Below are 11,319 nucleotides of genomic sequence, written 5' to 3'. Positions count from 1 at the left end.
TTCAATATGATCATGGCTGATCATCCACAATCAGTACTCCATTCCTGCTTTTCCCCCATATCCCTTGACTCCCTCAGCCCGAAGACAACTCTAACTCTCTCTTGAAAACTATTGAGAACTATCGTAAATGGGGTATTAGAGGAGAGCACTAGTAAATGGGGAATTAGGGGAGAGTACTAATAAATGGGGAATTAGAGGAGAGCACTAGCAAATGGGGATTAGAGAGTACTAGTAAATGGGGAATTAGGGGAGGGCACTAGTAAATGGGGAATTAAAGCACTAGTAAATACAATCAATAAAGTCAAGTATTATAGGTAGAGCAAGGGGAAGATAGAAACATAGAAAACAGGTGCAGGAGGAGGCCATTCGGCCCTTCGAGCCAGCGAGAAATAGATCCTGATGTTAATCCCCAAAATCACGCTGCACTTGGATCCTTGACAGCCTTTGAGTGCAGAATCCTCAAATCCATTGATGTCATGTTGATTGTGGAGCAAAATTCCTTAGACAGCACCTTTAAAATCCTCGACCTCTCCCAGCTGCCTGGAGATTCTTAAACTGTGACCCCTGGTTCTGGACTCCCCCAACATGGGGAACATTTTTTGTGCATCTAGCCTGCCCATTCCCTGTAATTTCCTGCTACCTTCCATTTATAATGGTGCTTGGAGGCATCATTGTGAGCTGCACAAATATGCATAGACCAACTGAATCCCTTCACTACTGATGTGTGGGGAGACAATTGGTTGAGGAACTTTATAAAATAAATATTTTAAAAGTCCTAAGCTAATTAACTTTCTTGCAAAGCATTCTGCGTTGCCTGAATGCTCATCAGAGCCACAGTAACACCCACATCTCAATGTGTTTCAGGAGATCACCAGCAGTGTATGTGTGTCTTGTGCTTGGAACAGAGGTGGCACGGTGGCGCAGCGGTAGAGTTGCTGCCTCACAGCGCCAGAGACACATGTTCGATCCCCACTGCGGGTGCTGTCTGTACGGAGTTTGTACGTTCTCCCCGTGACCTGCGTGGGTTTTCTACGAGATCTTCGGTTTCCTCCCACGCTCCAAAGACGTGCAGGTTTGTAGGTTAATTAGCTTGGTATAAGTGTAAAATTGTCTCTAGTGTGTGTAGTAGGATAGTGTTGGTGTGCGGGGATCGTTGGGCGGCACGCACTTGGTGGGCCGAAGGGCCTGTTTCTGCACTGTATCTCTAAACTGCACTAAATCAACAACCATCATCAAGCAATAGTTGGTGATCTGAAGGACATAATACCGCAGACGCTGGAAATCTGAAATAAAAATAGTCGATGACCTGAAGAAAAAAAAATGCAGATGCTGGAAACCAGGCACAAAGTAACTCAGCAGGGCAGGCAGCATCTGTGCAGGGCATGGATGGGTGACTTTTTGGGTCGGGACCCTTCTTCAGACTGCATGTGAGGGTGTGGGGGGGATGAGGGGAAGAAAGCTAGAAGAGAGAAGAAGCAGGACAAAGTGTGGCAGGTAATAGGTAAATGCAAGCGAGGGTTTTTGTTCTTTGATACGCAGATGATTGGGACAAAGCCCAGAGATAAGAGCAGAAGGTATGAGACAGGGTTGAAGAGCTATGGATTGTGGAGCCAGAGGGAGGAAGGGATCAGGAGGGGAGGGATGGGGAGAGAAGGGGGGGATTTATAAGGATGAGAGGAGATCTTATCGAAACGTATAAGATTATTAAGGGGTTGGACACGTTAGAGGCAGGAAACATGTTCCCAATGTTGGGGGAGTCCAGAACCAGGGGCCACAGTTTAAGAATAAGGGGTAGGCCATTTAGAACGGAGATGAGGAAAAACTTTTTCAGTCAGAGAGTTGTGAATCTGTGGAATTCTCTGCCTCAGAAGGCAGTGGAGGCCAATTCTCTGAATGCATTCAAGAGAGAGGTGGATCGAGCTCTTAAGGATAGCGGAGTCAGGGGGTATGGGGAGAAGGCAGGAACGGGGTACTGATTGAGAATGATCAGCCATGATCACATTGAATGGCGGTGCTGGCTCGAGGGGCCGACTGGCCTCCTCCTGCACCTATTGTCTATTGTCTATTGTCTATTGAAATAGGTCCAGGTGGCACACAGGGAAGGAAGAAAAAAAGGGGATGTGTGTAGGAGAAGGTGGGGGGGGAGGTGGTTATGAGAGGGTTTTCTAGGAGATTATCTAAAATTTGAACTCTTTGGTTACACACAATCAGTGGAGATATTGTAGGAAGTAAAGCTGGCATCGTGAGCTTAATCTGCATAAACAGGGAAGATCAGAACAATTTATTATTAAAGTATATAGTGCAAGTAAATACCTTTAATTCCAATCTATTCAAATTAATATAATCATAGTCCCTAAAATAGTCCTACTATATTCCAGTTAGAGAATCTGGAATTAAAGTAAATTGCTTTTAGATTAAAAGATTCTTGAAGTAATTAGTGTCTCAGGAAACTGAAGTCAAATTATAACGTTAAATGGAACTGCAGATTCATGGAAGTATTCTGTGCAATCAGTTAGAAATAGGATAAGAGTGAGTTTCAAAGATTTTACAGACATGCAACGTTTTGCAAAACTTTTTTGTCAGAAGAAAACAACTTCAGAAATTGGTGTGTGGGATAAGACAGGGATATCTTATACTTAGAAGGAGGCCATTCAGTCCATCAGGTCAAACTACCAGGAGAGCGGCGCGGTGGCGCAGCGGTAGAGTTGCTGCCTTACAGCGAATGCAGCGCCGGAGACTCAGGTTCGATCCTGACTACGGGCGCCGTCTGTACGGAGTTTGTACGTTCTTCCCCGTGACCTGCCTGGGTAAAAATTGTCCCTAGTGTGTGTAGGATAGTGTTAATGTGCGGGGATCGCTGGGCGGCGCGGACTCGGTGGGCCGAAGGGCCTGTTTCCGCGCTGTATCTCTAACTATTAAAAAAATCTAAAATCTATCAGTTTGATTCTTTCTCTCCTTATCTGTAAATACCTTGCAACCTATTCTCACACGTGCCCACCATTCCCCATTAGCCTGCACTGAGCAGGCAATTTGGTGTAGCCAACTATCCAACACATGGAGTCATAGAACATAGAAACATAGAAACATAGAAAATAGGAGCAGGAGTAGGCCATTCGGCCCTTCGAGCCATTCAATATGATCATGGCTGATCATCCAGAATCAGTACCCCGTTCCTGCATTTTCCCCATATCCCTTGATTCCTTTCGCCCTAAGAGCTAAATCTAACTCTCTCTTGAATACATCCAGAGAATTGGCCTCCACTGCCTTCTGTGGCAGAGAATTCCACAGATTCACAACTCTCTGTGTGAAAATGTTTTTCCTCATCTCAGTACTAAATGGCCTACCACTTATTCTTAAACTGTGACCCCTGGTTCTGGACTGCCCCCAAGTCATAGAGTCATACAGCATGGAAACAGTCCCTTAGGCCCAACTTGCCCACCCTGACCAACATGTCCCATCTACACTAGTCCCACGTCTGCATTTGGCCCAATGTCTTGTACAGCTGTTACAATACATCCTAATTCTTGTACTCCCAGCCCTGACAGATGAACGCAATCATGCCAAACACCTTCTTCTCACCATCCTGTCTACCCACGTCAGGAACTATGTGTAGCAAGGAACTGCAGATGCTGGTTTGTACCGAAGATAGACAAAGTGCTGGAGTAACTCAGCAGATCAGGCAGCATCTCTGGAGAAAAGGAATAGGTGACATTTCGGGTCGAGACCCTTCTTCAGACTGAAAGGAGGATCTCGACACGAAAAGTCACCTATTCCTTTTCTGTCCTGCATTTTGTGTCTATCTTCAGGAACTATGGAGCTGCACTACAACACTTACCATTGCCCTACCGTGAACTGCGGTCATGAGAGCTATTGGGTTAGCGGCACTTTCTGACAGTCTGACATCTTTGTCCATTCCTGATGAAACCAAAACAACTTTGCAAGCTGCAAGTGCAAAGATAACAAGCAATGGGATCTCCAGAGTATTCATTGGTGGTTGTATTATGGGCCACAAGGCGCAACGCTTATGCAGTTCTAACCCAGCTCCCACACACAAGGCAGGGACAGCATAAGTTCACTCTCTGTCTACACATTTACAGCAGACAGCCACTGGGAGCTCCAACAACAGCCTCCAAAAGGCTCATCACTGAGTTGAACATTTGACAGGAGTTTATCTCACGTGTAAGCTCATCAGTGCCCCAGTTGTGTCAGTTTGACACTTACATGCAGAAGGATTTTGATTCAGTATTCATCCAGTACAGGACCCATGCTGCTGTGAATCCTTTACTAGTGCGTGTGCTGCATTGAACATGGGTATGTATCAGAATTGGAGATAAGAAAGGCCAAGCATGTCAGGAAGCATCAGTGGAAAGAGAAACATGTCAGGTTCCAGCACCGAAAATCATCAGCTTTGCTTCCCTCTCCACAGATGCAGACAACCCACTTGGCTTCATTCTGCCTTCAGCTGCTTTTAATTCTCATCTTCGCTTTCCTCTCCATCTGAGTAGGACACGTTCACTAAACTTACTTGGAAAGAGCTGAAACCTGGTAACTAACTCACACTGTCCCTTCTTTTATGTGGGTCTTGATTTCAGAGAAGAAGTTTGGTATTGATATTGGATTTGGTAATCGTTATTGGCATTGATATTGGTAATTGATATTTGTATTGTTGATTGGTATTGGTATTCACATTGGCAATTGGTATTGGTATTGGTACTGGTAATTGAACTGGTATTGTCAATTGGTATTGGTATTGATATTTGGTATTGATAATTGGTATTGATAATTGGTATTGGTATTGATAATTGGTATTGATAATTGGTATTGATAATTAGTAGTGATAATTTTTATTATTGATAATTGGTATTGATAATTGGTACTGATAATTATTATTTATAATTGGTATTGATAATTGGTATTGATAATTAGTATTGATAATTAGTATTGATAATTATTATTTATAATTTGTATTGATAATTGGTATTGATAATTGGTATTGATAATTAGTAGTGATAATTATTATTATTGATAATTGGTATTGATAATAGGTATTGATAATTGGTACTGAAAATTGGTATTGATAATTGGTATTGATAATTGGTACTGATAATTGTTATTAATAATTGGTATTAATAATCGGTATTGATAATTGGTACTGATAATTAGTACTGATAATTGGTATTGATAATTGATATTGATAATTGGTACTGATAATTGTTATTGATAATTGGTATTAATAATTGGTATTGATAATTGATATTAATAATTGGTACTGATAATTGTTATTGATAATTGGTATTAATAATTGGTATTGATAATTGGTATTGGTAATTGGTACTAGTATTGGTTTTGGTAATGATGATTGGCACTGGTTTTGCTTTGTTACAGACATACGTACGGAGATACAGTGAAATACTGTGTGTTGCGTGCTAGCAAAGTTTGTCCTGTGGAGTCCTGACTTGGGACTGTTGAATGGAACAAAGTTGAAAAGGCTTCATGCTTTGTTGCCCATCACTTCACCTCCAATTAATTAATGCCCTCATGGTCCCACCACTGGGAGTTTTGATTGTCTTTGCACTCTCTGCCAATTATGTTTCTTTTGTGGAACATTGAGCAGTACAGAGTAAGAACAGGCCCTTCTACCCACCACATCTGCACCGAACATGATGTTAAATTTAAATAGTAGTAGAAACAAGAAACTGGAGACACTAGTTGACAAAAAAAATGACACAAATTGCTGGAGTAACTCAGTGGGTCAGGCAGCATTAGTCTCAGTTTCATTTTCAGTTTAGTTTATTGTCACGTGTACTGAGGTACAGTGAAAAGCTTTTGTTGCATGCCATCCAGTCAGCGGAAAGACAACGCATGATTACAATTGAGCCATTTACAGTGTACAGATACATGATAAGGGAATAACGTTTAGTGCAAGGTAAAGCCAGCAAAGTCCGATCAAGGATGGTCCGATGGTCACTAAAGAGGTAGATAGTAGTTCAGCACTGCTCTCTGGTTGTGGTGGGATGGTTCAGTTGCCTGAACTTCTTCTTCTTTCGTGTCCATCGTCCATGTTTCAAATGTGACATCGCTGTCATCGTCAGTCCTGAAAATGGCGCAAGCTTTTGGCGACAATCAGTGGGAGCCATCACTAGTACAATGGATGACGGTGGTAGCAGAATTAGCTCAGGGTACTCCCAGTTTCCAGCCCTGCCACGTGGATGCTTCTGCTATGGGGCCAGTGGCCTGATAACAACTGGCCGAATCTGCAGGTGATCGTTTTCACACTTCCTGATGGGAGAGTGGAGCATCTCTGGAGAACATGGATTGGTGATGTTTTGGGTCGGGGCTGAGTCTGAAGAAGGGTCCTGTCATGAAACATCACCAATTCTCTCTCCTTTGTGATGTTGGTGGTATGAGCCCTGGTTACGTACAATGGGACAAGTTGGAGAGACAGCTAGCAGGAACAAAGAACCAAAAAGGAAAGGTCAGAACACCTTAGTGTTAATGGAGCTGCAGCAAGAAAATACCTCTATTCAAATTAAATATAATCACAGTTGCTAAATTTGTCCCATTATATTCTGGGTTACGGAGACTGAAATTAATATAGATGGCTTTTACATTAAAAGACTCCTGAAATAATCAGTGCCTCAGGATGGTGGGGAGAGAGAAATCAAATCAGCATTAGCACTAAATGGATCTGCAAATAGGTTACTGGATTCACAGAACAGACCTGGCCAAACCAACACTGCCAGTTTAGACGAAAGGTTACTATCGTGTCCAATGCATACCATGTGTACACTTCTGCGATGCTGTTGCACGTAAGATTTTCACTGTTCTGTTTCATAGAAACATAGAAACATAAAAAATAGGTGCAGGATGAGGCCATTTGGCCCTTCGAGCCAGTTTCGCTATTCATTGTGATCATGGCTGATCATCCACAATCAGTAACAATTGCCTGCCTTCTCCCCATATCATAGAAACATACATAGAAACATGGAAAATAGGTGCAGGAGGAGGCCATTTGGCCCTTCGAGACAGTTTTGCTATTCATTGTGATCATGGCTGATCATCCACAATCAGTAACCCGTGCCTGCCTTCTCCAAATATCCCTTGATTCCACTAGCCCCCAAGAGCTCTATCTAACTTTCTTTTAAATTTATCCAGTGAATTGGCCTCCACTGCCCTCTGTGGCAGAGAATTCCACAAATTCACAACTGTCTGGGTGAAAACGTTTTTTCTCACCTCGGTTTTAAATGGCCTCCCCTTTATTCTTAGACTGTGTCCCCTGGTTCTGGACTCCCCCGACATTGAGAACATTGGTATGAACATTGAATTCTCTAACTCTAAGTAACTTCATCTCATACTCTCCTTCCCTCCCCCCTCCCTCCTTGGCCCCTTTCTCCGCCCCAGTCGTCTTACCAAGTCTACAGTTCTTCTCATTGTTCCTCTTGAGATCCCACCTTCCCTAGCCAACAATGGACCTACCAGGCACCCACCCTGCCTGAAGTCAATTGTGGCTGAACCTGATTGGTCCTAGTCCTTTTTTTGCCTCCAGTTCTTCTCCTCCCCACCGCCCCCAACCCCTACTGTCAGTCTGAAGAAGGGTCCCAACACGAAAAATGTCACCGAAAAGCAACAAACACAATCAAAAATAGACACAAAGTCCTGGAGTAACTCAGCTGTGGTCATGCAGCGCCTCTGGAGAAAAAGGATGGGTGACGTTTGGGGACGGGACCCTTCTTCAGACCTAACCCGAAACATCAATCATCCTTATTCTCCAGGGATTCTGCCTGACCAGCTGAGTTACTGTGTGACTATTCTGGTAAACCTCTTCTGCACCTTCTCCAAGGCCTCTTCATCATTCCTGTAACGGGGAGACCAGAAGTGCACGCAATAGTCCAATGACCGGATCCATCGTGATGTGATCTGGAGTTTTTCTTGAGATCACACAACCAGACCTAGCCAACGATGGACCTACCAGACAACACCCTGTCTGGGGTCATTTGTGGCCGATCCTGATTGATCCTGGTCTTTTCCCACCTCCAGGTTTCCTCGTCTTACCAACCAGAGGATATAGATTCAAGGTTGAAGGGGAAAATATTTAATAGGAATCTGAGGGGTACCCTTTTCACACATATGGTGGTGTGTGTATGGAGCAAGCTGCCAGTGGAGGCAATTAAGGCTGGGACTATCCCAACGTTTAAGAAACAGTTAGACAGGTACATGGATAGGACAGGTTTGGAGGGATATGGACCAAGCGCAGGCAGGTGGGACTAGTGTAGCAGGGACATGTTGGCAGGTATGGGCAAGTAGGGCTGAAGGGCCTGTTTCCTCGCTGTGTCACTCTATAACTCTATGACTCTCATCCCCTACTGTCAGTCTGAAGAGGGGTCTCGACCCCAGGTCTCTGATTACACCACATGGGACGGAGTTTTATGGGAGAAGCCAGAAACATGGCCAGCGATGGCAGTGACCTTAGTGACCTTAATCCGCAAATAAGGGAAAAAGAACGATTTAATATTAAAATACTTCAGCAAAGTATTTTTAATTGGAAATTGACTCATAACCACAAGAATATAACTGCAGCATTCCATTACATATTCTGGAATTATTAATCACTTTATATTAAAGATTTATGCAGTAAATTGTGCAGAGCAAAATGGAATCATTAGCAATGAATCAGGACTGAAGAAAGTATATAAAGTTAGGAGAGGATTAAATGGGATTGACAGTCAGAACCTTTACCCCAAGACTTTAATTTCATGTTTCATGCATTTTGTGTTTTATGACTGCTGACAGATCAATTTCCCTCCTGGGATAAATAAAGTCCTATCGTATGGTATCGTATCGTAATGGCTCGATTGGAAACATGTATTGTCTTTCCTCTGTCTGGATAGCACGCAACAAAAGATCTTCACTGTACCTCGGTACACGCGACGATAACTAACCTGAACTGAAAGTGATGGCGTACATTTACCCAGGTCTGGTATCACAAAATGCTGGAGTAACTCAGCAGGTCAGGCAGCATCTAGGAGAGAAGGGATGGGTGACGTTTCGGGTCGAGAGCCTACAGACTGATGTTAGGGGGGGCGGGACAAAGAAAGGATATAGTCGGAGACAGGAAGACAGTGGGAGAACTGGGAAGGGGAGGGGAAGAGAGGGACAGAGGAACTATCTAAAGTTAGAGAAGTCAATGTTCATACCGCTGGGCTGCCCTACGCCATTAACCCAGGAATGGCTCTGTGTACTTTCTTACCTGCCATGGCAATGTTTGATCAATCAGTCCCGATGTTCACTAGCCTTTTTTTCCTGAAGGCACACTTTGAGTGCACCAATTGAGCGACGCACCTAATAATTCTTCCACTCACTGACCGTGAAATCCCTTTTGTTACAGAGAGTAGACCAGCTTCACCACAAGTGTGGGTTGTTCTGTCACTGTCTCCTCCTATAAACCATTCAGCAGGGGGGTTTGCAAACTGCCTGCTGTTCTAGGAAATACTACACGGTTGGGTCTCCCATTTGGAAGCTGCGAGGGAGAATTTGTAATTGATAATTAGCGTCACAGAGTCAAACAGCAAGGAAACAGGCTCTTCGGCACAACTTGCCGACCAAGATGCCACATCTAAGTTAGTCACTCTGGGAATTCATTAGTTTATTAGTTTTGTTTATTGTCACAATAGACAATAGACAACAGGTGCAGTTGGAGGCCATTCGGCCCTTCGAGCCAGCACCGCCATTCAATGTGATCATTCTCAATCAGTACCCCGTTCCTGCCTTCTCCCCATACCCCCTGACTCTGCTATCCTTAAGAGCTCTATCCAGCTCTCTCTTGAGCTGGATAGGTCACGTGCACCAAGGTACAGTGAAAAGCTTTTGTTGCGTGCCAAGCAGTCAGACAATGCATGATTAAAGTCGAGCCACTTACAGTGTATAGATACATGATAAGGGAATAACGTTTAGTGCAAGGTTAAGCCAGCAAAGACCGATCAAGGATAGTCTGAGGGTCACCAATGAGGTAGATAGTAGTTCAGCACTGTTCTCTGGTTGTGGTAGGATGGTTCGAACTAGCTGAAAAAAACGCACACCACCAAATTCAGGAACAGTTCCTTCCCAGCTGTTATCAGGCAACTGAATCATCCCAGCTGATCTATCTCTCCCTCCTAACCCCATTCTCCTGTCTTCTCCCCATAACCTCTGACACCTGTACTAAACAAAAACCTATACATCTCTGCCTTAAAACATATCAATTGACTTGGCCTCCACAGCCTTCTGTGGCAAAGAAATTCCACAGATTCACCACCCTCTGACTAAAGAAAGTTCTCTTCGTCTCCTTCCTAAAAGAGCGTCCTTTTATTCTGAGGCTGTGCCCTCTGGTCCTAGACTCTCCCACTAGTGGAAACATCCTCTCCACATCCACTCTATCTATGCCTTTCGCTATTCTGTACGTTTCAATGAGGTCTGCCCTCATTCTTCTAAACTCCAGCAAGTACAGGCCCAGTGCTGTCAAACGATCATCATATGTTAACCCACTCATTCCTGGGATCATTCTTGTAAACCTCCTCTGGACCCTCTCCAGAGCCAGCACATCCTTCCTCAGATATGGGGCCCAAAATTGATCACGATATTCCAAATGTGACCTGACCAGTGCATTATTTGGTAAAGGTGGCCTTACCAGTGCCAGCTGGGATATTCTGAGCAAGTTGAGGCAGGAAGGAATGTTAGTATTGGAATAGTGTCCATCCAAACTAGGATCTCAGAAGGTCCTCGTGCAATTGAAGTGGTATTAGAAAAAGTATTTCAGTGCTAGAGTAAAAGAGAGAATAATTAAGCAAAAGAAACATGGATTGAATATTATTGAACGAGAAGAACTATTTTCCAGTTTGAAGAAGGGTTCCAACCCAAAATATCATCTATCGGAGTTCTCCAGAGATGCTGCCTGATTCACTGAGTAACTCCTGCACTCTGTCCTTTTTTGTAAACCAGCATCTGAAGTTTCTTGTTTCTCCTACTAGTTTGATTTGACATCATGTTCAGAAAGCAGACGTGTTGGGTAGAAGGGCCTGTTCTTGTGCTGTGCTGCTCCATGTTCTTTCCTGAGTCATCGGTGCCGGCTCTGCTTTGTTCTGCACCTTCCCATCCCTCTAGTTCCCCCCCCCTGACTCTCATTCCGATGAAGAGTCTCAATCCGAAAGGTCGCCCATTCCTTCTCTCCAAAGTATGCTGCCTGACCCGCTGAGCTACTCCGGCATTTTGTGTCTACCTTCAGTGTAAACCAGCATCTACAATTCCTTCTTACACATGCTCTGTGTTCTTTTCTGTAAAACAACA

The sequence above is a fragment of the Rhinoraja longicauda genome, chromosome 37, assembly GCF_053455715.1.
Source record: "Rhinoraja longicauda isolate Sanriku21f chromosome 37, sRhiLon1.1, whole genome shotgun sequence".
Lineage (NCBI taxonomy): Eukaryota > Metazoa > Chordata > Chondrichthyes > Rajiformes > Arhynchobatidae > Rhinoraja > Rhinoraja longicauda.
Note: the sequence above shows the minus strand (reverse complement) of the source record.